The following is a 27,252-nucleotide window of genomic DNA, read 5'->3' on the forward strand; positions in this document are numbered from 1 at the left end:
TAGTAAATGTCTGAGGACTGATTTGAACTCAGCTCCTCCCAACTTCAGGGCCAGAGCTCTAGCCGCTGCACCACCCAGCTTCCCCCCACCCTTCCACCCCAGGATCAAACGAGTTAAATACGTAAGGTGTCTTGCAAACTTGTACAAAGGTTGGCCCTTAGTATCATTAGTATTCACGCTGGGAAGGGCAGGTAGGTGTGGAAAGGGGAGCAGATGCCCCCGGAGCTCAGGTGGGGACCGACCCCCCACTCCCCGCAGTTTCCGCGCCGGGGCTGGCGGTCGGGCGGCCCTTCTGCTAGGAACTTGCTTAACTGAGACTCCGAAAGAGGAAGCGCTCAGCTTGGGGCTGCAGTCGACACAGCAAATAAGAGAGGCGATTGCCCAATGACTCCGGGGTGGGGGTGTCGTTTCTCCCCTACTTTCCTTCCCCCTGTCTTTGATCCAGGAGCCCAAAGAGTGGACCAGGCCTGACCGGGAAGCCAAGTGTCCCGGAAAAGGGAACTCTCGAGGCTCGGGGGTCAGCAGCTGCTGGAGCTAAGGGAGGGTCTGACCACCCCCATCACCCCTGAGGGCGGAGAGAGAAGGGGGAAGGGGCAGGAGGAGCTCGCACGCGGGTTGGGGAGGAGCAGTGCAGATACACTGCGCCCCAGAACTACAGAGCCGTCTTCCGAGGGCTCCCCGCGTCCGGACGGCGCCGCCCTCGTCTTTACGCACGTGCGAACTTAGCACTTCCAGTCCCTGACAGCCTCCCGGGGGCGGAGGACGAGGCAGACCGACTTCCTCCCGGAGGACGCCACCCCGTCACCCCCGGGACTGAGCTGCACACCGTACGGCCCCAGCCCGCGGGGAGCCTAGTTGAAGCCTCTCTCCAAACGCCGCGCACCTCCCGGCCCCCGACGGGCCCGTCTGAGCACCCGAGCGACAGCGCGGGAGGCTAGCCAAGGTAATACACAAGCCTCTGTGCGCGGGAGGGCGCGGGGGCCCAGGGGGTCCTAGCTAGGATGCCTCCCCCACCCCCAGACCCGGGGCGACCTTGTGAAGAGGCTCCAGCCCCCTTCTCTTGGAGTGTGGGGGGACCAGGCAGGAGAGGGGAGCCGCCACCAGCGCCCCCAGGCCCCACCTTCCTTAGCGCCCCTTTTTTATAATCCTTTCAGGGGGATTTGCAGGTACAGGGAACTTACTCCTTAAATGGGGCGGGGGTGGTAAGGCAGGAGTTCTTCCGCCATCCTCCCACCCGCTTCAGCTGAAACTCTCCCGGGTGCTGTGTGTGTGCGGGGCCCTGGTCTGTTTCGCCAGATTTGCACCACTTCTTGCCCGGGAAATTGCTAAAAGTTTATTCCAGTTTTTAACACTGAGATGCTGCGTGAAGGCAGACCTGCCGAACCGTCGGAGAACACCATGAGGGAGCCCTAGGCTGGCCTTCTTTCCGATACGGACTGTGTTGGCAATCTTAGCTCGCTGCTGCAATAGATGGGATTCTGAAGAGGGGAGAGAAACGAAAGGGTTCTCTTGCACTTGCGTCCACCCTTGTCATGGACTTTCAGAATTTGCCATACCAAAAAACCCAAATGGCTGCAAAATAAGGACTTGGTCACCTTTCTCCTGCTAGGATTGCTTCTCTGAATACTCTAGGTTTTGTTTTTTGTTTTTTTCTGATGGCCAGTTCCCATGGGTAAATAATATGACGTGTAAAAACTCTTTGCAAACCTCCCATCTTACATAAATGTTAATTACTATTATTGTTGTTGTTAAAACCGTCAGCTTCCCCCCCCCCTCCCCTAAGTGCAAAATAAAAAAGGATGAAATTCAGGAAGTCACTGGCAACAGTTCTGTATTGTTGATGGGAATAAATTACAAGGGTAAATTTTATTTTACCAACCAATCAAGAAACATTTAACACCTTCCATGTTCCAGGCAATCAAGCTAGTGGCTGGGGATAGACAAATAAAAAAGATAGAGCTCCTTCCTTCCACGAGTTTGCTTTTTATAGTGATGTAGGCCAAATTTCTATCAGGAACTGGGGGAAGGTGGCTTAGGGCAAGCTTCCCAGTTGTGTACGGTTGAATTGATAGTCTCCCACTGAAAAGAAGGATTCGGGGGAGACACGTGGCTGTGCTCCTTTAAACGTAGTATGGTGAAGTTGCCTATAATAGATGAACTAGTCGTTCAGAAAACATTAGACTATTAAGAGAATAGTAACGGGGCAGCTAGGTGGCGCAGTGGATAGAGCACCGGCCCTGGAGTCAGGAGGTCCGGAGTTCAAAGCTGACCTCAGACACTTAACACTTACTAGCTGTGTGACCCTGGGCAAGTCACTTAACCCCAATTGCCTCACTAAAAAAAAACAAAACAAAACAAAAAACACACAAACAGGATCAGTAGGATCAAGGGAAAGGAAATGAAATGGGGAAAGGGAAATTATATAAAAAAAGAGAGAGAATAGTAAGATACAGTATAGTATCTTACAGTAGTAAGTACTAAGTACAGTAGTAAGATACTCAGTCCTTACTTCATAGCCATTTGGGTTGATTGGTATAGGAATTTTCAGGTCAGTGCCAAGTGTTCAAAGCAAGACTAAACTTAAATTGGGGGACTCTAGACAAAAATTTTAGACTAGGGCAACTTGTGCCACTTGGGTAAACATCTCTGTTTCTCTGGTAGCTTTACAGTAATGACAAGGATGTTTGAGCAGCACTATAAATTTGGAGTGAATTTCATACTTATGTGGTTTTCAGGGACATATTGCAGCTTTGACAAAAAGGGGAAGCAGGAGATTCATTTATTTAATTTACTTCATTGTTTCAATTAAAATTATTTTTAAGTATTTTCAAAGAAATTAAAAGATCCCATATTATGGCCCCTGGCATTCAAAAAATTCTTGTCCCTGAATACCAAAATATCATATTTCCCTATGGTAAAGAGGCAAGTATACTGAACTGGGGAATAACTAGCAGGGACTCTGGACAAGTCACTTAGCCTTTCTAAGCCTCAGGCTTTGTTTTGTATTTTCAATGTAAAAGGCTAGAGATCCTTAAAGCCTCTTCCAACTCTGATTTTTTACATTTCTTGAATGAATGCTGGCTATATTTAGACTAATATAGAAAGAATTAGTAGTTACTCTACAAACTTATAAATCTTCATGACCTCATTTCAAAAGGAAAAAAATCCAAAGAAAAGCTTACTAATTTATTGATTCATTTGAAGCTCTTTGCTTCTGGGAATTCCAGAGTATTTTGATAAGTATTTATTTAGCCCTCAGAGTTTATAGTATATCTCTGGGCCATGAGCTAGGCAGGCCTCTATGTAAGAGATGTAACTATTGAGATAAAGAATTGACTTACCCAAGGTTTTGTAGAGAACCTGCATGTCTTCTTAGTTAAGGGAGCTTATGGTCACAAAAAATAGATTCTGGGTCTCCAGCATTATTATCTCTCAAGAAACACAATTCTATAATGTAGCTTGTCTTTCACTGACAATTCTGCTTAATCCAAAATTTAATGTTTAACAAGTTTCCTTCCAGTTTATGTAAGTCTTATTAAAATATATTTGTATTTAGGGTGTGTAGTATGTTAAAAGACACCTATTCTGCCTTTACTCGCCCTATTTTTACCTTTGTATTTTTATTTTAATTATTTCTCATTTATGTGTTGGTACATATTTGTTTGCTTCTTGTCTTCCTCGTTAGATTATGAACTCCTCAAGGGCAGGGACTATATACTTTGCCTCTTTTTACATTCTCAGCATCTAGGACAGTTCTTGGTGCTTAGCAGGTAATTAATACGTTTTTATTGTCTGTTTGGTGGCCCAGATATTTATGTTCATGCAATTTTAGGGAAAAAATTGCAAAGTTTATCAAGGCTTAATTCATAATTTGGCATCTTGTGCTTTTTCCTCGAACCACTGTACTTTTATTTTTATTTGTTCTTGTCATTGTTGTTTTTGGAAGCAGTCGGGGTTAAGTGACTTGCCCAGGGTCACATAGCTAATAAGCACATACTTTTTAAAAATGTTGTCACTTTCAATTATTTTCCAGTTTTATTTCAACTTAATTTTGATTTTTTGTACCTAAAACAAATTTTTTGCAGTCCAAAGTGATTTATATATTTTATTATTTAAATTACCAGCATAGGCATTTACATATGGGCAATTATATAAATACCAAAGAATCTTTTTGTTTTTTCCCCTCTCCTGCAACACATTCTTTTCCATGGCTTGGCAGGATTCTAGATTCTTATGGATCATAGGAGTTAGAACTAACCAAAAGTCATTTCATCCAGACTACCTCCCCTACCCTATTCTATAGGTGAGGAAACTGAGGCCCATAGAGTGACCTACCGAAATTACACAGCTAAAAAGAACAAATTCAGCATACAAACCCATAGCCTCCAAATCTGGTGCTTTCTCAGCCATCCCCTTCTCTCCACTGTTCTTACTGCCTCCCCTGGACCTTTATAATAGTGTCTAATTTGTTCTTCCTGACATCTCTCCTCCCTCCAATCCATATTTCACATAGCTGTCAAAATAATCGAATGACCTTGACATTCATCCCCTTGACCTAAAATCTTAAAGGGCTCCCATTCAACAGCATGGGAGCTCCTTGACTTGGCATTTGTCTCCCTACAGCAGGGCAACCTGAGCTTGCCACACTGGACTACTGACTGGTCAGACTTGACCTCCTTTGTGCATTTACTCACTTTCATCGCCCTGTGCTGGAATGAATTCCCTCCCCATCTTTGCCTCTGTCTACCTTTCAACGTCTTTCTCCAGTTCCTATCCAGGTGTCACTGTGAAATCTTCCTTGATTCCTCCCTCTGAAAACATATATTCCCCATCCAGAATTTCCTAGATTAAAGGTGTCTTACCCACTGCCAGCAGGCACTACTCTTTAGGTGGGGTCTGGACCATATTAAAATGTAATTGGGACATGTTTAAGAAAATAAGTTTAAATATAATATAACCTAGATAATGTTAATTTTGAGGGCAGCTAGGTGGCACAGTAGATAAAGCACGGTTCCTGGATTCAGGAGGACCTGAGTTCAAATCCAGCCTCAGACACTTGATACTTACTAGCTGTGTGACCCTGGGCAAGTCACTTAACCTTCATTGCCCCCCCCAAAAGATAATGTTTATTTGTGGGTTTCTAAATCATTATGAACCCTACACGGATTTTTTTCTTTTTGAGTTTGACATCAGTGTCCTAGCAGATACCATCTGGATCTCTACTTTGTCCCTATCACACCTCACCTTCCATTAAATATACCCTTCTTGTCTCTGTATACATCATATTCTTCTACTTTCACTGAGCTTACATTCTTTTTTCTTCTTCTTTTTTTTTTTTTGGTGAGGTAGTTGGGGTTAAGTGACTTGCCCAGGGTCACACAGCTAGTAAGTGTTAAGTGTCTGGGGCCCGATTTGAACTCAGGTCCTCCTGACTCCAGGGCCAGTGCTCTATCCACTGCCCCACCTAGCTGCCCCTGAGCTTACATTCTAATGGAGACAAGTACATTATAAATATATGCAGCATAAATATAAAGTGAATAAATATAACTATATGCAAAGGAATTAGATATAAGGTAGTTTGAGAGGGAGGACAGTAGTAATTAAGGGGATCAAGGATGGCTTCATGCAGAAGATGGAAAGAATCAGATGAGGTGGAGATAAGGAGAGAGTGAATTCCAGGCATAAAGGCTACCCAGTGAAAAGCTGTGGAGATAAAAGATGGAATGTTACTGGGTCCCAGGCTTTAAAAGCTGAAATTAGAAACAATAAATAATGGGAAAGCCATTGAATTGTTGGAGGAGGGGGAGTCATATGGTTGGGTCTGTACTTTTAAAAAGTTACTTTGATGACACGGTGGAGTAGGATAGGCCAGAGAAACTTAACCTGGGAAGCTGTTGCAATAATGTAGGCAAGAAAGGCTTAGAGAGCTTCAACTAAGGTGTTAACTCAGGTGAGTGGAGATAAGGGGCTTTGATGAGAGGAATGTCTTGAAGGTAGAAAAGGCAAAATTTGGTAAATGATGGTATATACTAGATGATAGTGGATAGAGTGCTGGACCTGGAGTCAGGAAGACCTAAGTTCACATCCATCCTTACATGCTTGCTGTGTGACCTTGAGCAAATCACTTAAACTACCTCATTTTCCTCATCTGGAAAATGGGGATGATAATAATAGCACCTAATTTCCAGGGTTGTTGTGAGGATCAAATGAAATAATGTCTGTAAAGTGCTCAGCAAACTTTCTGGCACATAGGCACCATGTAGATTGTAGCTGTCATTATTATTTATTATTATGTAAGCTGAGGGAGAATAAGGTGTTGAAGGTAAGGCCAGTGTTATAAACCTGGGAGACTGTAAAAGGATGGTGCCTCTGAAAGACATTTAGAAGAGGGGAGGTTTGGGGAAGAAAGAAAACATGTTCATTTTGGAACTAAGTTTGAGGTCTCTGGGATATCCAGTTTGAAACATTCCAAAGGCAGCTGGTGATGCAGGACTTTGTCTCAGGGGAGAAACTGGAGCTGGATATATAGGGATATAAGGTTCATTCCAGCCATGGACATGTTGTTCTGTTATCTGATTTCTCAGTCTTCAGAAGCATTTCATTTGCTAGCGTATTTGTGATTTGTTTGCATTGCTTTGCAACATGAGAGCCCTTTTCTTTCTTAATTTTTTTTTTTTAGTGAGGCAATTGGGGTTAAGTGACTTGCCCAAGGTCACACAGCTAGTAAGTGTTAAGTGTCTGAGGCCGGATTTTAACTCTCGTACTCCTGACTCCAGGGCCGGTGCTCTATCCACTGCGCCATCTAGCTGCCCCTATGAGAGCCCTTTTCAAAGGAGACTACTGTATCTGAAAGATAGCTGTTAAATTTTTTGTATTATTGGAAAGGGAGATTAGTCCAAACCTCCCCTTTTTCAGATGAAGAGACTGAAGTGAAATGGCTTGCCAGAGATCATATAGCTAGTAAGTGGAAAAGCTGGGATTTGAACCCAGGTGATCAATTTCCTCCTGCTACTGTTTTTTTTTTTCTTTTTTTTTTTTTTAAGTGAGGCAGTTGGGGTTAAGTGACTTGCCCAGGGTCAGGGCAGCTAGGTGGCACAGCGGATAGAGCACCCACCGGCCCTGGAGTTAGGAGAACCTGAGTTCAAATCCGGCCTCAGACACTTGACACTTACTAGCTGTGTGACCCTGGGCAAGTCACTTAACCCTCATTGTCCTAAAAAAAAAAAAAGTACTGCTATAAATATTTTGGTGTAAATGGGGTCTTTTTTTTTTCAAGTGATCCCCTTGGGATATATGCTTAGTAATTTCTGGGTCAAAGGGAATAGATATTTTAGTCATTCTATTTGCATGGTCCTCAGTTGCTTTCCAAAATAATTGCTCTAATGCATAGCCTTGCCAACAATGTGTTATTGTGTCTATCTTTTCACAACCCCTTCAGCATTGACTTCCTGTCTATGGTCATCTTTGCTTGCCCATTTGCTGGGCATGGGGTAAAATTTCAGGGTTGTTTTGATTTGCATTTTTCTTATTATTAGTGACTTAGAGCATTTATTGTATATGGTTCTTAATAGTTTGCAATTCTTCCTCTGAGAACCGTCTGTCTGTTGGGGAATGGCTTTTGGTCTGAGGTCTTTTTTAGTTATTTGTGGACTTTGGAACATTGGATTTACCTGATGAAGAAAGCCCTGGGATGGGGAAAAAAGTAGGCCCTGGTCTTAGCTCTGCCATTTAATACTTCCTAATAATAAAAGTATTTTCTTATTTTCCAGTTACATGTAAAGATAGTTTTTAACATTTGTTTTTATAAGATTACTAGTTCCAAATTTTTCTCTCTCCCTCCCTCCCCTCCCACCTCTCCAAGACAGCAAACAATCCAATATAGGTTATATATGTACAATCACATTAAACCTATTTCTGCATTAGTCATGTTGTAAAAGACGAATCAGAACAAAAAACATCCGTTACTCTCAACAAGTTGTTATACATCTGTGCCTCAGTTCCCTCTGTAAAGTGGAGATTTTTTAAAGCCTTGCTATGAATGGGAAGGTACAAAATGTTGGAGCAACATGTCTTAAAAATGCAACCAAATAAACATAGAAGGGAGAAGGGAAAAAATGCATCATTCACTCAGATGTGGCAGCCTGAATAATGTGGAACCTATTTCATGAATTTCTGACTGTGTTTCCCACAGCTAATCTAAGAAGTTAGGACTAAAGAAAGGGAGAGCATCTCTGTCAGTTATTAAGCCTAATCTTGGAAGGAACATCACTACCTCTGTATGGTTGAAAAGAATGCTTTATAAGCTCCATGGGTGTGGTAGAGTCTGAGCCATAACTAGGGCAAGGTGACTGGGGCTTTTCTCAGGGTGCCAAAATTAAGAAGGGGCTAACAGCACTTGTACACATCAGTAGGTAGGAATAACTAAGATTAGCATCCAGTTAGCAAGAAAAAAGTAGGTAAAATAGTAAGCTCTCAGATCATATGCTTCCTTCACTCAGCTGCCACACCCCTGTTCAGTTACCACTTGGCCTGGCTCTGCTTTCTCCTTAGTCACATTTGCCTTTGCAGTGGCTCTGAGACAACCCAGAATCGCAGGTCCTGAGGTCCAAGCCTTCCTTTCCTTGACCTCTTTTCTTCCCAGCCCATAATTGAGTTTTTCATAGGATGTGCCTTTCATATCATACCTTTTGCACCAAGGTAGTTTTGTAAGGCTTGCCCAAGGTGCAGGAATTCCTAGTTACTGTTCTGAGCAGGAAGTGTGTGGGGAGATAGGGAGCTGCAGAATCATGGGCAGAGAGGCATCACAGCAAGGACATGCCAGAACCAACTTTGGTGTCTCTATGACACTGGAGGAGAGCATAGTGGAGTGAACTTGGGCATAGGAGATCTGTCATTGAACTTGCTGTGGGACCTAGGGCAAATCACCTCAGCTCTCTGGGACTCCCCTGTCTTACCTCTAAAATCAGGGGTGTAGACTAGATCATCTCTCCGGTTCCACATAATTCTAACACCTGATCATTTATTGAACACCTACTACATGCAAAATACTGAGTGAGACATAAATATAAACAAGGCAGGGTCTCTACCTTTACAAAAATTTTGGAGCCCCCTTCTCTAACCCCCAGTTGCCTCTATTAGTAAGGAGTCTGGAAGACTTACAGTGCTTCTGTGTACATCACCCCACCCCATCAAATTTCTGGGCATGGGGCTAAATTGTCATCATCTAAAACTTTTTTTCCCTGAGCACTAACTGTGAAAATGAAACATTAAGTAATTGAATTACTTTTCTCGTCCCCTGGCCTCTCTGTTCTCACCAAACTTTCCTTCTCTGTGTTTTTTCATTCACCTAAATTTTAATTGACTGTTTCACCATTTGAGGATCTGTTGGACAACCTCAATTTGCAGAATTTAAGATTAAGAACGAAGATTTGGCCAAAAGCTCCTCTCTGCAACTCTCTGATCCAGATAACCCTTTAAAATGGATGGGGACAGATTTCCTCCTGTGTCATTCCCATTACATCAACATATTAGTTATATTTGAAGATTTTTTTTTTTTACTTTTTAAAAACTAATGCGTGTGGGGCAGCTAGGTGGCGCAGTGGATAGAGCACTGGCCCTGGAGTCAGGAGTACCTGAGTTCAAATCCGGCCTCAGACACTTAACACTCACTAGCTGTGTGACCCTGGGCAAGTCACTTAACCCCAGTTGCCTCACTTAAAAAACAAACAAACTAACTAATGCGTGGGGACAACAGGCTTCTTTCCTGGAGGATTTCAACTTTTGCTATTTTCTTTTCCTCATGGAAAATGTATTGGAAGGTTATTGTGGGATATTGGTTAGAGTGCTTGAATTGAAGATGGGAAGAGCTGAATATGAATCCTACCTGTAATACTTAAGAGCCGTGCATTAGAGAATTGAGATCTTTTGGATTCTTGACACCATATGGGATGGATGTGGTGAAGCTGAAGAGAGGGTCCAAGGGATTTAAGAGCTCATAAGATCATAACTTTAGAATTAGAAAGGGTCTTAGATACCATCTAAGCTTGTTTTATAAATGAGGAAAGTGAGTTTGGGAGAGGTTGACTTGCCCAAGGTCCAGCCATTAGTCAATTGAAAGTGGCAGAATATGAATCAAGGGCCTATGACTTCAAAATCCCTACTCCTTTCCTGTCAACAGCTTCTGCCTCTACAAGTTGGAAAAGATCTTTCCACACTTTCATTACATCAGGACTGTTTTGGGCTCAGAGAAGGTGGGCGACAACTATGGGGAATTCAGAGGAGTTTGGAAAAACCCGTATGAACTGATGCCAAGCAAAGTAAACAGAATTAAGAACAATTTACAAAGGCCCTACAATAATATGATCGCTCTGACCTATATAGTGATCAACATCAGAGGGCTGACAGTGAATACATGCCTTCTCCTCTTGACAGAGAGTTAAGGTGAACTAGAGATGCAGAATGAGGCTTATGCCTGTCAGTCAGTCAACGAGTATTTATTTATTAAGTACCTACTAAGTGTTATTGGAAATGCCGGTATATTGGTTTGTTTTGTTTAAATATATTTGTTACAAGGAAGTATTTGGGGTAGGTGTCATTGGGAAGTAAGAATGATGTAAAAAAAAAGATTTCAATAAAATATTTTCTTTAAATGAGGGGTAATGAATAATTATGTTTGACAGTAATGCAAGCACTGTGGAGAACTATAAAGACCTAGAACTGGGAAGGACTTTGGATCCTAGCCCAACTCCCTCAGTATCATGCAGGTACTAGAGCTGCAATGCCAACCAAAATTCATTGCCTTTTCCCAATGCTTGAATTCTTAAAATGCCCAAAGGGTTGTCACTTGGAAGAGGGACATTGAAGCAGGCAATATGGCGCAGTGGAAAGACTGTGGGACTTTGAGGTGGAATGCTGGGGTTCACATCCTTACTCTGCCACCTTCTCCCTGTGTGACCTTGAGGAAGTCACTTAACCTCAGTTTCTTGATCTGTAAATTGAATGTGGGAAAGCCAGATGACTCGGTTGTCCCTTCCGGATTTAAATCTATGATCCTGTGATTTTTTTTTTTACCCACAAGGATGAAGTTTTGGAGGCAGATTTCATTTCAAAATGAGGAGGGTAAGGAATCACTTCCTAACAATTAGGTAGTAAAGTACCAAGCACAAGGTCCATGGTAATCTGGACACAAATAGATAGGTGACTGCTAGTTAGAGATGTGGTCAAGGAGATCGATTGAACTAGGTGACCTCTGGTGTCCCATCCAGTTTTTAGAATTATGTGATTTATTGTGTATGACCCAGGGAAGATAGGGAGAGAGGAAGTGCTAGTTTCTAACCTCAGTTCCTTTGCAATCTAATGGTGAACTGTTATTCTTCCTTTCACAAAGGCTTAAAATACAATGTTCATAATTTATTTTATGTGGACTCCTCATTGAGGAATGAGTTCCAGGAGGTGCCTTCTGGTGGAGTTAACTCATGATTTGGGCAGCAGATGTGCAGCAGAACAGGGGTGGAGGTGGAGCAACCGCTGTGCCCAGGATATGACAAAATATTCATCTTGGAGCTTTTTGTGATGACAGGAAATGAGAAAAAAAGTGAGGGTCATTGATTAGGGGAAAGCTGGACCATTGTGTTAAATAAATATAACGACGTATTGCCGGGTCATAAGAAATAATGAAGGTGAGGATTTCAGAGAAACAAGAGGTGGAGTGAACTGATGTATGTCGACGTTCAGCTAGGAGGTCAATATAGGTGATGACTACTACGAGGCGAGCAAAAGGAGTGATTAAAAAGAGGCTGAAAACAGATTGTGATGCTCCCTCTTGGTCCTGGAGAAGTTCTAAGGAAGCACCTCCCAGCTTTTGGTAGAGACTTAGGGGACTCTGGGCATGCAGTGTTGTATCCTCTGTCACAGCAGGCCATTGTGTTGATTGGCTTCATTTAACTCTTTTTCTTTGTTACAATGCAGGTTGTGGGTTAACATAATGCTTAAATGTGGGTAGTGTAAAACAAAAACCACCAATAAAACTTATTTTATAAAAGGGAAAAAATAGAACCCCTTTATTGGAGTTGCTTAGAAGGCAAGGGGATCAGATAGATCTAGTCTCACCCTACTTTCACTCTGAAGGATGCTGTTAGTCATGTCAGCCTTCTTAAAGTTTCTTTATATATTTAGGCGATTGTGCTGAAGATAACTTTATTCTTCTAGCATATAATAATAATAACAACAACATTAATAATAGCAGCAATAACTAGCACTTACAAAATGCTTTAAGATGTGCAAAGTGCTTTACAAATATTACCCCATTTGATTCTCACCACCACCCTGTGAGATAAATGTCGTCATCAGCCATATTTTACAGATGAGAAACTGAGACAGAGGCTAAGTGGGTCATACAGTTAATAAGTGTCTGTGGCAGGATTCAAATTCAGGTCCTCCTAACTCCAAGTCCAGAGTTCTGTCTACTTTACTACCTACCAGTGGTGATAAGTTTGTCATGTTTTAAAAAGCCACTTTACAACACTCATTAACAGTGCCAGGAAAGAAAGTAGGCACTTTCTTAGTAAATAGTTGTATAATTGAATTGAAAGTCATCTTTAAGTGAACATGATTAAGTTTTCTCAGTGTGTTAAATCTCTGGGTTTAATGTGAACCCAGACAGACCATTCTATAGGTGCTATTTTTCTCCTCTTGGTTCAGATTGGTGCTACCCGGGCTCACCAGTTGAATAGCAGAGCCTAAAGATATCTAACTCATCACTAAAACCCTATAACTTTGCATTTGCAAGAGAATGAAAGCTATATAAATTTTTTAAATCTAGAAAACCAAGAAATGGATATTCAAAAAACCCCTGTCAAACAGTGGTGTAGGCCGCGCAGACAGGTGCAAGGCAGAGAGATTGTTCAGCTGTAGAGCAACAGTTCAGTGGGAAGACAGGATGCCGAGTTAGGTCAAAGGTTTTTATCTACACAAGAACTTGATTCTGTGCACAAAACGCAGCCAAAAGATACAAGACTTCAGAGCAGACCAGAAGGAGAACATGGCCTCCCTGCCAGTCAGTTGTATTTCATCATGTATTTAAATGTCCAGACAGTGGACAACACTCACCAAATGCCCCGATAGAAGTTCTGTGACACAGAGGAAAAAGTAATTGGAAACGAGATGTTTACAAGTTCTAAGTGATTTGTATTTCATTTATATCAGGCACATAAATACCAAAACAACTTAATTGTGGTTTTTTTTTTTAAAGCCATATCCGTTTACTAAAAGTATCTCACAAACCAACTGTTCCAACAAAATAGACTTTGCTTCCATAGGGCACACAAGTGTTCAATCCTTAATTAAATTAACATCATGATTGCACTTAAAAAGAGACAGAACCCAAAACTAATTAGTGTTCTGCACGACCAAAAAAACCCCACAAAAAGTTCCTCCTCAGGTGATTTCACAGGGGAGCATGTTACTGAAAGATAGGGCAGCTCCAATCATTTTAGTGTGATTAACTAGAAGAGCTAGATGCACCTAAAGCTACTGCTCTTAACAAGAGATCGCATCTCTACTAATGAACCTAAAATCAACTCCTGCTAATTCTAAGATAATGCCAGTGAGTGAGCAGGTTGGAGGTGGCATCATTTTCTTTTCTGTTTAAACTCTGTCAGTGGTGAGGCTCGGTCAGCTGAAGATGGTGTTTTGAATGTGAATATGAATTCTGTGGTAGTGTAGATTCATTGTACGGCCCATTGTCATTGGCAGATGCTTGCAATCCTGCAACTCATCTTGCTTTTATTGAATAGAGTGGTTTAAAGCTGGGAAGCTCATTGGAGCTTCTGTAAAAAACAGAGAATAAGTTAATTCATTAAAAAGAAACCAACTTGATTCTTATAGAACACTGGGCTTCAGCTGAGTCAGAACAAGTTTGCATGGGGTCTGATATGACTCAGCTAGGGTAAGGAACTTCTCCTGGGGACAGGAAGTGAAGAAATTTCCATTTGTTCTCACTTGCTGTATAATAATGAAATGTGCAAAAACAGGATGAGATTTGAGTCAAGTGCTCAGACCCTTTTCCTAAGAGAACTCTATAACATCCCTTTATTGGATTTCAGGATGCTCCAATGCTAGACCAGTGGGAGACATTTTCCAAATGACCCTGAGGGGAGTTAGGTGTCACTGTGCATTCTTGAAAGGGATTGGGTCATGGAGACCATGGTCAATTTGATGAATCTCCTCCAGTAAACTTGATTAGATTTACAGGGCAAGTACTCCCTGAAGGGTCCTCTCTAAAGGAGATAGATATGTGGGCTCTTGTGCCTTGCTGAGGTCTAATGTAGACGTGACTTTTTATTGTTGCTTTTGCTTCCATCTCTTTCCTCAGTTTCTTTTCTTTGCTATTTACTAATATGGTGGCCCACACCTGTAATGCCTTCTGTTATCGAGGCTGAGGCTGGTGGACAGCTTGAGTTTAGGAGTTCTGTGCTGTCGTAGGGCTAAAGCCTATCTGGTGTCTGCATTAATTTGGTGATCCCTAGGAGCAAGGGGGGCCCACTAGGCTGCCTAAGGAGGGGTCGATCATCCCATATCAGAAATGGAACAGAATAAAGCTTTTTGGTCAGCCTGTGCATAGCCTCACTTCCATCTTGGACAAGATAGGGACACCCAGTATTCAAAAAAAAAGTTTTCTTAAAAAAGAGACAGAAAGGAAGAGTAAAAAAAAATTAATTTTAAAACTGAGTGACCCCAACCTAAGGCCTGGAAACAGTATCAATTGCCTTGGACAAGAATTTTTTAAGCCCTTTGAAAGCCTGTCCCCTATAAACTGTGTTAGTAATATGCCTTTTTAGCACTCCAGCATTGTGAATACTTTCCTAGCCTACTCCAGACTACTTCTGGCCTACTAATAATGAATGCTTTTTTCAGGGTAGAATTGAGATTCTCTTGGTTGAAGATTAGAATGTTGCTTAGGTACGTCAACACTCCAATGCACTGTGGTAGGCTTAGTATCATAGTGGACCACAGACCAATTAAATTCAGGATCATGACTTATGGGAGTGCAGCTTGTTGAGCTATTGGCAAAATAGGATTTTGTGGAGTACTGTATTATATGCAACCTTTCACCAATAAAAGCGAAACTGTCTTCGAACATATAAGTTTATTGTGTAACCACTGACTCAAGATGTTAGGGCTTGGTTTTAGGCAGGGACATTGTCTTGTGGTCCAATGGTGAGAGTGCTAGATTTATAATCAGAGGAACAGGGTTCAAATTCTGGTGCATGTGACCTTGGGCAGCTCATTTAATCTCTAGGTGGTTGTCACCATCCTTAATTATAAATACAGTGAGGGATCTGCACTAAATGACCTGAAAGGTCTCTTCTGGGCTCTGAATCCATGCTTCTATCATCCTTTTTGTCAGATGGATTGGTAATCTTTTTCTAAGCATGTTAAATTGAGCAGACGTTCCGATTCTGTATTTGATCCATTATGACCCTAAACTAGGTTTTTTATTAACTTCATTCTGACTTGTAGGAGTATTAAATAGATCTTCCATTAGCTGCTACTGCCTTTTTGGTGGAGCTGGGTGGTGCAGTGGATAGAACACAGGACCTGGAGTGAGGAAGATGTGAATTCCAATCAGGCTTCCCTAGCTGTGCAACCCTATACATGTAACCTAACCTCCCTCTGCCTCAGTTTCTTCATCTGTAAAAATCGGAATAATAATAACACCTACTTCCCGGTGTTATTATGAGGAACAAATGAGATGGTATTTGTAGAGTGCTTAACAAACCCTAAGGCTAAAATAAATAAATAAATGAATGAATGAATGCATGAATGAATGAATGATAAAGAAATCTAGCTAGCTATTTGTGTATTAATTAGTTTGTTGCAAGTTAATTATGGCTCATTATGTGTAATAAATGCTTAATGAGTATTTCATTGTTTTGGAGAATGATGAGCCCCTATTAGAGTAGATGGATCATGGTTAGTTCTCTTTGGTATTAAAAATCTCTTTTGCTGAAACATGAGTGCAACTCTATACATAAATAAGTAAAAGCATCCAACTGTGAGTGAAGCCACACAGTAAACATAATTTTTAAAATAGTTTTAAAAATTATACCTCAGGGGGCGGCCAGGTGGTGCAGTGGATAAAGTACCTGCCCTGGATTCAGGAGTACCTGAGTTCAAATGCGGCCTCAGACACTTGACACTTACTAGCTGTGTGACCCTGGGCAAGTCACTTAACCCCCATACCCGAAAAAACAAACAAACAACAAAAAAAAGACTCCTAAAAAGTATACCTCAGTTGGGGCAGCTAGGTGGCGCAGTGGATAAAGCACTGGCCTTGGATTCAGAAGGACCTGAGTTCAAATGGGGCCTCAGACACTTGACATTCACTAGCTGTATGACCCTGGGCAAGTCACTTAACCCTCAATCCCCTGAAAAAAGAAAGAAAGACAGAATTATACCTCAGCTGGAATATCTAGGGTTTTTCTACATTCACTCTGGAGATGTTTTTCTAGGGCTCAGTCATATATGACCAATGGAATTCTATAGAAGAGCCCAGGGCTACAGTCCTATTTGGAAAGAAAAACTCAGATTCATAGCTAAAAAAAGCTAAAATCTGTTTTTAAATGTCAGCAATGCTCAATAAAAAGATTTTAATCTTTGCTCAGATTTATTAAATCTGGAACTTTTATTAGTTGAATGGCACCTTCTGTGAAGCTGATATATCTATTAGTATCAATTCTTACATAACTTAAGAAAACTTCATTGAGAGGGCAGCTTGGGGCAGCTAGGTGGCGCAGTGGATAGAGCACTGGCCCTGGATTCAGGAGTACCTGAGTTCAAATCCGGCCTCAGACACTTAAAACTTACTAGCTGTGTGACTGTGGGCAAGTCACTTAACCCCAATTGCCTCACTTAAAAAAAAAAAAAAAAGAGTGGTATATGGATAGCAGGTCCTTCTAAGCTGAAAAGATGTAAAGTGCCGGGCTTGATGATGCATTATTTATCTTTTACTCAAAGTCTTTGGCTTAGTGTAGAGATGCTTATCACCAGGTTGGCTGCCCAGTGATGCCAGCTGTTATATGGGAGGAAAGTCTAGTGATCTGCATTGGTGGAAAAAAGTACCCCACTGAAGAAATGACTGATTGTGGAAGTATAGAAACAATGAAGCAAGATAGCTAACACCTCCCCATGGGCTTACAGTAGAAAACAGTCCAGAGTGCCTGGGAAACATACAGAAATTGGGATGTTAAAGTGAAAATAATTTCCTTAGAAGAAAATAGATGCTGCCTTCAATTTTGAGAACTTCATAAATTTGACAACACTAAACTCTGTACCCAGGCACATTTATGTTCGGTTTGTGTTGCTAAGTTAAAGTGAAGGGTCATGCTGGTTATCCATAAAATTGAATCTACTATTTTTCAAATTTGCAAGCTATTCTTTCCATGTAGAGTTTTTAAAACTACATTAGCATACAGAGTTTCATGATGTTTAGGAACGTTCAAGATCACCTGATCTTAATGCTCTTGTTTTGCAGTACAAGAAGCTTAGACCCAGTGAGTGTAAGTGACTTGGATAAGTTAACACAATTTCCAGAACCAGGACTAGAGAGCTCAGTTCTCCTTAACTATCCAGAGCTCTTTTTAATACACACGTTGCCTCTCAGCAGTGTATGTAATGGAACTGTGAAAATATTATTGGACGGTGAGTTTTGCAGTTATGCAAGGCACAGCAAAGTTTGAAGAGATTTGGAGAGATTGCTGGGACAAATATATAGACTTGGATTATTGTGATGCATATAGGAATTCTTGCTTTTCCTTAAATTTGCTGATCAAATTAGCTTATCCACAGACCTATCATACTCTTGGAAGGCCAGTAGAGTGAGTCCTAACCATGAGCCATCTTTTGAGACTGAGGAAAATGAATTTAATAAGGACCTCCTTTGAGAGGTCTGCAGAACAAAAATTCCATACTCTAAACTGGAAAAAAAAAAGGTTTATACTTTGAATTTGTTCCAAACTCAAGGAAATTCTGAACTTAGTGGCAAATTCCAAATTGAAGTGGCTTCCTCCAGAGTACAAGAAAAAAAGTAATTAGCTAACTACAAAAGGCACTCACTAGAGAAAATAAAATCCCACTAAGTTTGGTGACATGTACTTTAATAAAAAGAAAAAAGTCATCACGAACCTACTGATTTAAATTTGAGATGCAAAGGGCAGAGTTCAGTTTATGTCTCTTTAACTGTGTGCTTTGGGAGTTTAGGACCTAAAAATTGTAAATGAAGGGGAAAAGAGTTGTCTATTTAGATTAAACCTTACAGGGGTTAGATAGAGTGAGGACCACAAACAGCAGGGAGAAATCTGAGATCAGCCTCTTTTCCCCTTTTATTGCTAGCACTCCTAGGGTGGAATTGAAGGATATTCTGTAATGCACTGATTTTTTTTCCACTTTTGCCACACGGATGATAGCTTCTGCTGCCCCGACATCTTGCATCGTTTTTATGGTCTGGGGATTTGAAGCCATTTTGCCACTGAGGGAACAGCTTCAGTGAACAGAGTGGCTGGTATTTTGGGGAGGAATTGTAAAATGTTGTAGTTTTATTAGCTGTGAGAGCAGATCAAGCAAGAGAGAGTTTGATAAGGTAACCCTCATCTTTGTAGACCTTCTCGGGGAAAGAAGACCACTGGCAGAGTTATAGGCAAAGAGATCATAGAGCTTATTTTCTTCTCACTTTATTGCTGGTATAAAGATGAGGGATTGTAATTCACATCAACTTGTATATGGCCGTATGGTATCCTGGAGAGAGTGCTGGACCTGGGAGTCTGGAATATTTGGGTTTAAATCCTGCTGCAGATACTTATTAACAGTGCATCCCTTGGCAAGCAAGAGGAAGAGGAAGAAGAAGAAGGAGGAGGAGAAGGAGGAGGAGGAGGAAGAGAAGGAGGAGCTAGCATTTATATAGTGCCTACTGTGTGTCAGGCACCATGCTAAGTGCTTTACAAATACTGTCTCATTTGATCTTCAGACAACAATCCTTTGAGTCACTCCGTCTCTTGGTGCCTCAGGCTGCTCACCTGCAGAATGAAGAGGCTGCACTTAGCCCCGGGGTCCCTTAGTTCACATATTCGGGTCCATCCTGCTTTCTGAAGGATCTGTGTTCCCATGTGTGGGCCACTTTAGCTATTTGGGGGCACAGCTTCCAAGTGCCTCCTTTTTCCATATTTGTTTTCCTTGTGGAAGAATTGGGAAGGCTTCCGCTCTGACAGATTGAACCCGGAGAAATCAGGTGATCTTTAGACCCCATATCTGGGCACGTCAGCGATGGCCATTCAGGGTCGATGGTTTCTAGCACATAAAGGGAGCAAATGGACCCGTTGACATTTGCAGACAGAGCAAGGTCCCAGGATGCCCTATGTGAGGGAAATTTACTTGTTTGAAGGTTCCTCAGGCCTGCCATGTTTTAAGATCAAAATAATGCATGCATAGAATTGGGAAAAAGCATCTTCCTTTGGAAAGGTCAAGCAACCTCTTTTTGGGTGGGGGGCAGTCTCCTTTTTTATAGTCTAGGTTCTATAGCTATTAAAAATCCACTGAGGGGCAACTAGGTGGCACAGTGGATAAAGCACTGGCCCTGGATTCAGGAGGACCTGAGCTCAAATCCAACTTCAGACACTTGACACTTACTAGCTGTGTGACCTTGGGCAAGTCAATTAACCCTCATTGCCCTGCAAACAAACAAACAAATCCACTGAGCTTCTGATTTGCCAACTGTCCTTCTGGGTTCTGGTGCACAAAACTGGTCAGATAATCAATGCAAATCCATACTGCTGGAAGAGAGCAGAAGCAAAAGGCTTTCTGTTGGTTGCCTTGTTTGGGGGCAGTAGTCATTTCATTTCTTTTTTTTTGTGGAGCAATGAGCCCAGGGTCACACAGCTAGTAAGCATCAAGTGTCTGAGGCCAAATTTGAACTCAGGTCCTCCTGAATCCAGGGCCAGTGCTTTATCCACTGTGCCACCTAGCTGCCCTGTCATTTCATTTCTGAAAAAAATCCCTTTCTCCTTCCCTATCATGAACCATCCAAGAACCAGGGAGAAAACATTTCAGGAAAACCAACCAAGGCTGATAAGGTATGCACTGTTTAGCATGCATAGGTCTCCACCTTTGAGAAGAAGGAAGGGGGGGAAGTACATTTTTCTGATCTCTCCTTGGGGCCAAGGTTGGTGATTGTGATTTATGTAGCATTCATCTTCATTCTGGTTTGATAGAACCTGTCAGGGCTGGCAATGCACTGGTGTGGCTGTCAAGAACCCTTCATCACCACCGGCCCGGAAAAGACTAATAATCATAATAGCAGTAATGATAATCACAACAATTATAGTAGCATCTATGGACCACTTAAGGTTCCTCAGCTCTAAGAAGGGGATAATAGCACCCACTTTTCAGGGGTTGTTGGAGCAAATGAGATCATTGTAAAGCGCCTAGCGTAGTATCTGTCACAGAGGAAGCACCATATAAATGTTAGCTATTAGTGGCAGCTACTAGGTGGTGCAGTGGATAGAGTGCTAGCCCTGGAGTCAAGAGGACCTGAGTTCAAATGTGACCTTAGACACTAGCTGTGTGACCATGGGCAAGTCACTTAACCCCAATTACCTTAAACAACTGGGGCCATCCCCAGTCATCTTGATGTGCATTTTGCCACTGAACCCAGATGGCTCTGGAGGAAAGAGTGAGGTTGATGGCCTTGCACAGCCCTCCCTCACTTAAATCCAGTTCAGTGCAAGTCATGACATCACCCTGATGTCATGATCTTCTTCAAGAACAAAGGATAAGGTGGTGCAATGGATAAAGCACCAGCCCTGGATTCAGGAAGACCTGAGTTCAAATCTGGCCTCAGGTGGTTACTAGCTGTGTGACTCTGGGCAAGTCACTTGACCCTTATTGCCCCGCCCCCCCCAAAAGAACAAAGGACGAGAGGGCAGCTAGGTGACGCAGTGGATAAAGCACTGGCCCTAGATTCAGGAGGACCTGAGTTCAAATCTGGCCTCAGACACTTGACACTTAACTGTGTCAAGTCACTTACTGTGTGACCCTGGAGAAGTCACTTACCCTTCATTGCCCCGCCAAAAAAAGGGGGGCAAACAACAATTATTTCTATTATCATTATTGTTATTTTCAAAGCACCTTATAATTATTATCTTTTTTGGTCCTCACAGTGACCCTGGCAATTAGGTACTGTTTTTATCCCCATTTCACAGATGAGGAAGTTGAGACAGAAGTGAAGTGACTTGCCCAGCCAGGGTCCCACAGCTAGTCATTGTCTGAGGTCAGATTTGAACTCAGGTGTTCCCACCTCCAGATGTAGAGCTCTATCTCTTGGGTCTTCTAGCTGAATTGTAGTGAAGATAAGGCATCTAAAGGCTGGCCTAAAACCCTAAGCTTTATCCCAACCTTCAGCATGTCATCATTTGGGTTAGAGAAAATAGCCCAAACACAAAAATCCGTTAAGTATACAGCCAACTGCAAAGAAGGGTGGAGAACTGGTCTGCTGTTTCCCATTGTACGAAGACTGCTGACTCCGATAATTCTTCAAAAGAAAACAGTTCTGCTATACATTTTCTCATTTTAGAAAAAAAGTGAAAATCCATTCCCAAACAATGCTAATGCTATAGGGGTTTTCCCTGTTTGGGGATCATTAGCAGAGTGGAGGCTTTTCTCATTCCAATCACCGTAGACTGGACACCAATATCTAAGCAAAGTCTGGGATATTTGCCCTGGGGATTCTTGATTGCCAAGCCACAATACACCCTCCTGGTTTTCATTAGCTCTGCTGATGGACAAGATCATGACTTTCAATTCTTAGGGCCCTTTGGCAAACTTCCTGTCTCCACTCTGGGACGTTAAAAAGGCACAAGAGACTATTAGTTTCATGCTTGGATATTTAAAGATTTCAGGAGTCACCCAGGGAAATCTCTTTGTACCAAGACTACGCCCCGCTCCACAGTTTTCACAGCCTAAGCAGAGCTGAGACGGTTTGCTGTGTCAATAATCAGGCCAAAGTTGTGTTTTCCTGTGCTGCTTCTCCCCTTCCTCACTTTTCAACTACCCACCCAGAAGAGTGCTTTGGGTGTGGATAGGACCATACGGGTTTCAGGAGGTGTTCTGCTTGTTTTTAAAGCCATGGATCTCAGACTTGCTGCCCTCAAGAGAATCCTTAATTCACCTTATTTGTTCAGGAAGACAAATACGCATACTGAGGCTTGGGGTCTCACTCCGTTTCGTTGTTGTTCAGTTCTGACTTAAGGTTTTCTCAGTAAAGATTCTGAAGTGGTTTGCTATTTCCTTCTCTGGCTCATTTTACAGATGAGGAAACTGAGGCAAACAAGGTTAAGTGACTTGTCCACCGTCACATAGCTACAAAGTGTCTGAGGTTGGATTTGAACTCAGACTACCAGGCCTGGCTCTCTAAGCACTGTGCCACCTAGCTGCCCTACTCTATCACAGAAGTGGGGAACTTCCACCCTACAGACTAAGTTTTGTCACAGAAACTTTGTATATACATCTTCTTGGCAAGATCCTTGACACAGAGAACTGAGTCATGTTTCATATTTGTAACCCCACCAACCAGCCCAGGGCATTGCTCATAGCCATAAGTGCTTATAAAATGTTTGTTGAATTAAATAATATTGTTGGTGTGATTATCCCTATTTATGTTTACAGTACTACAACATAGTCTTTATGAACAGAATTTTAAGAGCGACTCTCCTTCCTCCACCAGATTGGGACAGAACACCCTCTTCTTCTAATTGTCACTCCCCCCCCCACCCCCCTCTCTCTCTCTCTCTCTCTCTCTCTTTTGGTGAGGCAATTGGGGTTAAGTGACTTGCCCAGAGTCACACAGCCAGTAAGTGTTAAGTGTCTGAGGTTGGATTCTGAACTCAGGTCCTCCTGATTCCAGGGCCAGTGCTCTATCCACTGCGCCACCTAGCTGCCCTCCCACTCTCTCTTTATGGGGAACCTCTTTTCCTCCCTTCTCCTCTCCTGGTTTCCAGGTCATTTTCTGTATCTTTTAATGTTGTCATAGGTATTCTTTCTCTCTCTTAGTATCTCTCTGTCTGCCTGTCTCTCTCCCCCCACCCAGTCTCACTTTCTTCTTTTCCCAACTCCTGTCAAACTTGCCCCTTGTCTCTTTCCCTTAGCTAATCATATTACAAAACCAAAGTCACTTTAAATATTATTTGTGGTATTCATTGAGTCTGTTCTTAATTTACAAAGCAGATCAACAGAATCATCTCTATTTTTCTTTCAGAAGATAAGTGGATTTTAGCTATATTCCCCCCAAAGGGTCAGGAACTCTAAAGAGAACAAACACCTAAAATAACAACCTATAACAACCTATAATTGAGTGGAAAAAAGAGGAATTTAAATTAATTACTTCTGAAAACATGAAACCTCCTTGAACTAGATTGCTATCTCATCTGAGGTTGGAGTACAGCACATCTCTCAGATAGTACTGCTAGAAGTCACCCAGGCCGCCGTTGTAGTGGAAGATGGTAGCCTTCGTGATAGTAAGAGAGCTTCTCCAAACCTTCCCAGTGCCAACTGCTCTTCCACTCAGAGAACCTGTCAGGGTTGGCACTCTGTTCCATTGGCATGGCCTTACAGAACCCTTGGACACCATCATCCAAGGAAACAACAACCAGTATCCCAACTCTTAATATTCAGGGCATTTTTCTCTTTGTGTCTTTTAACAGAATCTCTGTCTATCCTTGGGATGGAAGTGGCCATATTGGGGGCAGCTAGGTGGCGCAGTGGATAGAGCACCGGCCCTGGAGTCAGGAGGACCTGAGTTCAAATCTAGCCTCAGACACCTGATTCTTACTAACTGTGTGACCTTGGGCAAGTCACTTAACTCTCATTGCCTAACCAAAAAAAAAAAAGTGGCCATATTGTCCCAGTTTTGCAAAGCAGTCTGGGAATTGTTGCTTGTGGTTTAAAAAACAAACTGGTGGTGGTGGTGGTGGAGGAGGAGGAGGAGGTGATGGTGGTAGTAATTGTAGTAGTAGTACTAGTTCTAGTACTAGTAGTGGTGGTACTACTAGTAGTAGTAGTAGCAGCAGCAGCAGCAGTAATTAGCATGAACATGATGCTTTAAAATTTACAAAATGGGGGCATCTAGGTGGTGCAGTAAATAAAGCACTGACCCTGGATTCAGGAGCACCTGAGTTCAAATCTGGCCTCAGACACTTGACACTTACTAGCTGTGTGACCCTGGGCAAGTCACTTAACCCTCATTGCCCTGCCCCCCCCCAAAAATGCAGAATGTTTTATATGTTATCTTATTTGGTCCTATATCTAGCTCTTTGCTAAATGGAAATGAGATCTAGAAGGGTCTCCATGTCTCTCTTAGCACAGAATAATAAGTCGTGGAATCAGGTTTCAAACTGTTGCTGTAGCCATTGAGCAGGTGAGGAAATTGATGCTCAGAGAGGTTTAACAGTCTGCCTATAATCACACAGCCAGTAAATATCAGAGTCCATGTTTCAAACCCAGACTTCCTAACTACAAGTCCAGTCCTCTTCCCACTAAAGTCACAGAGATGGCATAGTAACTCTCACTTACATAGAGCTTTATGGTTTACAAAGTACTTTATAACGATACAATTACTATTACTAATGATAGCTAACATTTATGTAGTGCTTACTATGTGCCATTCACTTCGCTAAGTGCTTTATAATTATCTCATTTGGTCCTCACAACAACCTGGGATGTAGGTGTTATTATTATTATTATCTCCATTTTAATGTTGAAGAAACAGACAAACAGGTTAAGTGACTTGCCTAGGGTCACACAGCTAGCTAGTAAGTATCTAAGTCTGAGCTTTAACTCAGATCTCCCTGACTCCAGGTCCAGTATCGTAGCCCCTGCACCACCTATCTAACGTGTGTTTGGCTTCTTAGCTGGTGCTTTGGAGATTTTAATAGAAATGACAACTTGAAATATTTAAATGTTAGTGATAATCACCATAGAATTCTTTGGCTGATTTCAAGGTGATTCCGAATATTTTGGAGCGTCCTACAGTAACAGAAACCTTGAACTTTCTGATTCTATATTAGTTTTGGGAAGGAGAGAGAGAGAGAGAGAGAGAGAGAGAGAGAGAGAGAGAGAGAGAGAGAGAGAGAGAGAGAGAGAGCGAGCGCACAGAGACTGGACAAACTCCTCACATTTGACTGTGTTTGAGTGTTGTGATTGGTTCAGGAAAATCCTTTTCAAAAGGGGATGTATCCAGGGCTTGCGGTGAGTGGTGTTAAAATAGTCTTGTCAATCTGCTCTTAGCTTGGTTGCTTCATGCTTTTGGCTTCCTGGTCCCTTGGCCTGGTCTGACAGATGATGGTAGCTCCTGTTTTCAGCACCTGACGCTGTATGATAGATTGTCTCAACCCTCCTGGTTCTGCTCTTTCTAATGGTATGGCATTTGGGGCTCTTGTCTCTTCTCTCATCTGCTCTATCTTCTCATCCTCTGCTGCTTGCCCTGTATAACACACCCAGTTCCATGATGATCTGGCCCTGGGCTGAGGCAGGGAGGGGCGGGGGTCTAACCCAGCCTGCCCCCTGCCCGCTGAGACAGACACATTCCTCAGCTATTTGACCTCGGGTAAGTCACTTCTCTGTGCCTCAGTTTTCTCATCTGTAAATGAAGGAAGCTGAATTGGGTGATCTCTGAGACCCTTCCTAACTGTCAGTGTTCTGTGATAATACGCCAGAGGCAGGACTACAAGAGAGTGAGATAGTTTATGTATCTGGAACCCCCCACACGGCTGTCCTCATCTATGGCCTGTATTTTACTCCCTCCTCTTCACCTGTTGAATTCCTCTCTCACCCACACCTCCAATTTAAGGCCTACCCATTTAAATTTTTTTAAATGGTCTTTTTTTATTTGTTTGTTTGTTTGTTTTTGGTGAGGTAGTTGGGGTTAAGTGACTTGCCCAGGGTCACACAGCTAGTAAGTGTTAAGTGTCTGAGGCCAGATTTGAACCCAGGTCCTCCTGACTCTAGGGCCCGTGCTCTATCCACTGCATCACCTAGCTGCCCCTAAATTTTTTTATAATAAACATTTTTATTTAAAGTTTTGAGTTCCAAATTCTCTTCCTCCCCTCCATCCCTCTTTGCCCCCCCACCCCGAGGTGGTAAGTAATCAGATATAGGTTATACATGTACAATTATGTAAAACATTTCCATATTAGTCATTTTGTATAAAAATAGTCTAATAAAAGAAAAAATGAAAGTGGAAAACAGCATGCTTCAGTCTGTTCAATTAGTATCAGTTCTTTCTTTGGAGGTGGATAATATGCTTCATCAATAGTCCTTTGGGATTGCTTTGGATCATTGTATTCCTGAGAATAGTTAAGTCATTCACAATTCTTTATCAAACAGTATTGTTGTCACTGTGCACAATGTTCTCCTGATTCTGCTCACTTCACTATATATCAGTTCATACAAGTTTTTCCAGGACTTTCTGAAATCATCCTGCTTGTCATTTCTTATGGCACAATAATATTCCATCACCATAATATACCACAGCTTGTTTAGCCATTTCCCAACTGATAGGAGCCATTCCCTCAGTTTTCAATTCTTAGCCACCACAAAAAGAGCTGCTATAAATATTTTTTTACAAATAGCTCTTTTTCTCTTTGGGGGAATGTCTTTGGGATATAACCCTAGCAGCCCACCCATTTTTAAAGCCTGATCTAAATTGTTACTCCAAGGAAATGTTTTCATTCTTTCCTTCCTTCTCCCCTCCCTGATGTCACTATTGACCTTTTCCCATTGTACTCCACAGAACATTTGGCTAGCACTTCTGGAACACACACACCTATTTTTTTGTACTATAGTGACATGTGTATATGTTATGGCCCCCTACTTGACCGTAAGCTCCATAAGGGCAAGCTCTCTCTCTTTTTTTGGGGGGGGGGGGAGGCAACTGGAGTTAAGTGACTTGCCCAAGGTCACACAGCTAATCCATGTCAAGTGTCTGAAACCGGATTTGAACTCAGGTCCTCCTGACTCCAGGGCCAGTGCTTTAATCGCTGGGCAGCTAGGTGGGGCAGTGGATAGAGCACTGGGCCTGGAGTCAGGAGGACCTGAGTTCAAATCCAGCCTCAGACACTTGACATGGACTAGCTGTGTGACCCTGGGCAAGTCACTTAACCCCCATTGTCCCACAAAAAAACAAAAACAAACTTTATATCTTTCCCAGAA

The 27,252-nt window shown here is 42.2% G+C and overlaps 1 protein-coding gene across 1 annotated transcript in view; it reads left to right on the forward strand.

The window, feature by feature from the left end:
* Window positions 1–475: 475 nt before the first annotated feature.
* LOC122729169 (amyloid beta precursor protein binding family B member 1 interacting protein) overlaps window positions 476–27,252 on the forward strand; it is a 119,023-nt gene continuing 92,246 nt past the window's right edge. The window contains exon 1 of the mRNA XM_043967886.1: window positions 476–943. The gene's annotated coding sequence lies outside the window, so the exon portion shown is untranslated. The remainder of the gene's footprint in view (window positions 944–27,252) is intronic.

Source organism: Dromiciops gliroides, chromosome 5 (genome assembly GCF_019393635.1).
Source record: "Dromiciops gliroides isolate mDroGli1 chromosome 5, mDroGli1.pri, whole genome shotgun sequence".
Classification (NCBI taxonomy): Eukaryota; Metazoa; Chordata; class Mammalia; order Microbiotheria; family Microbiotheriidae; genus Dromiciops; species Dromiciops gliroides.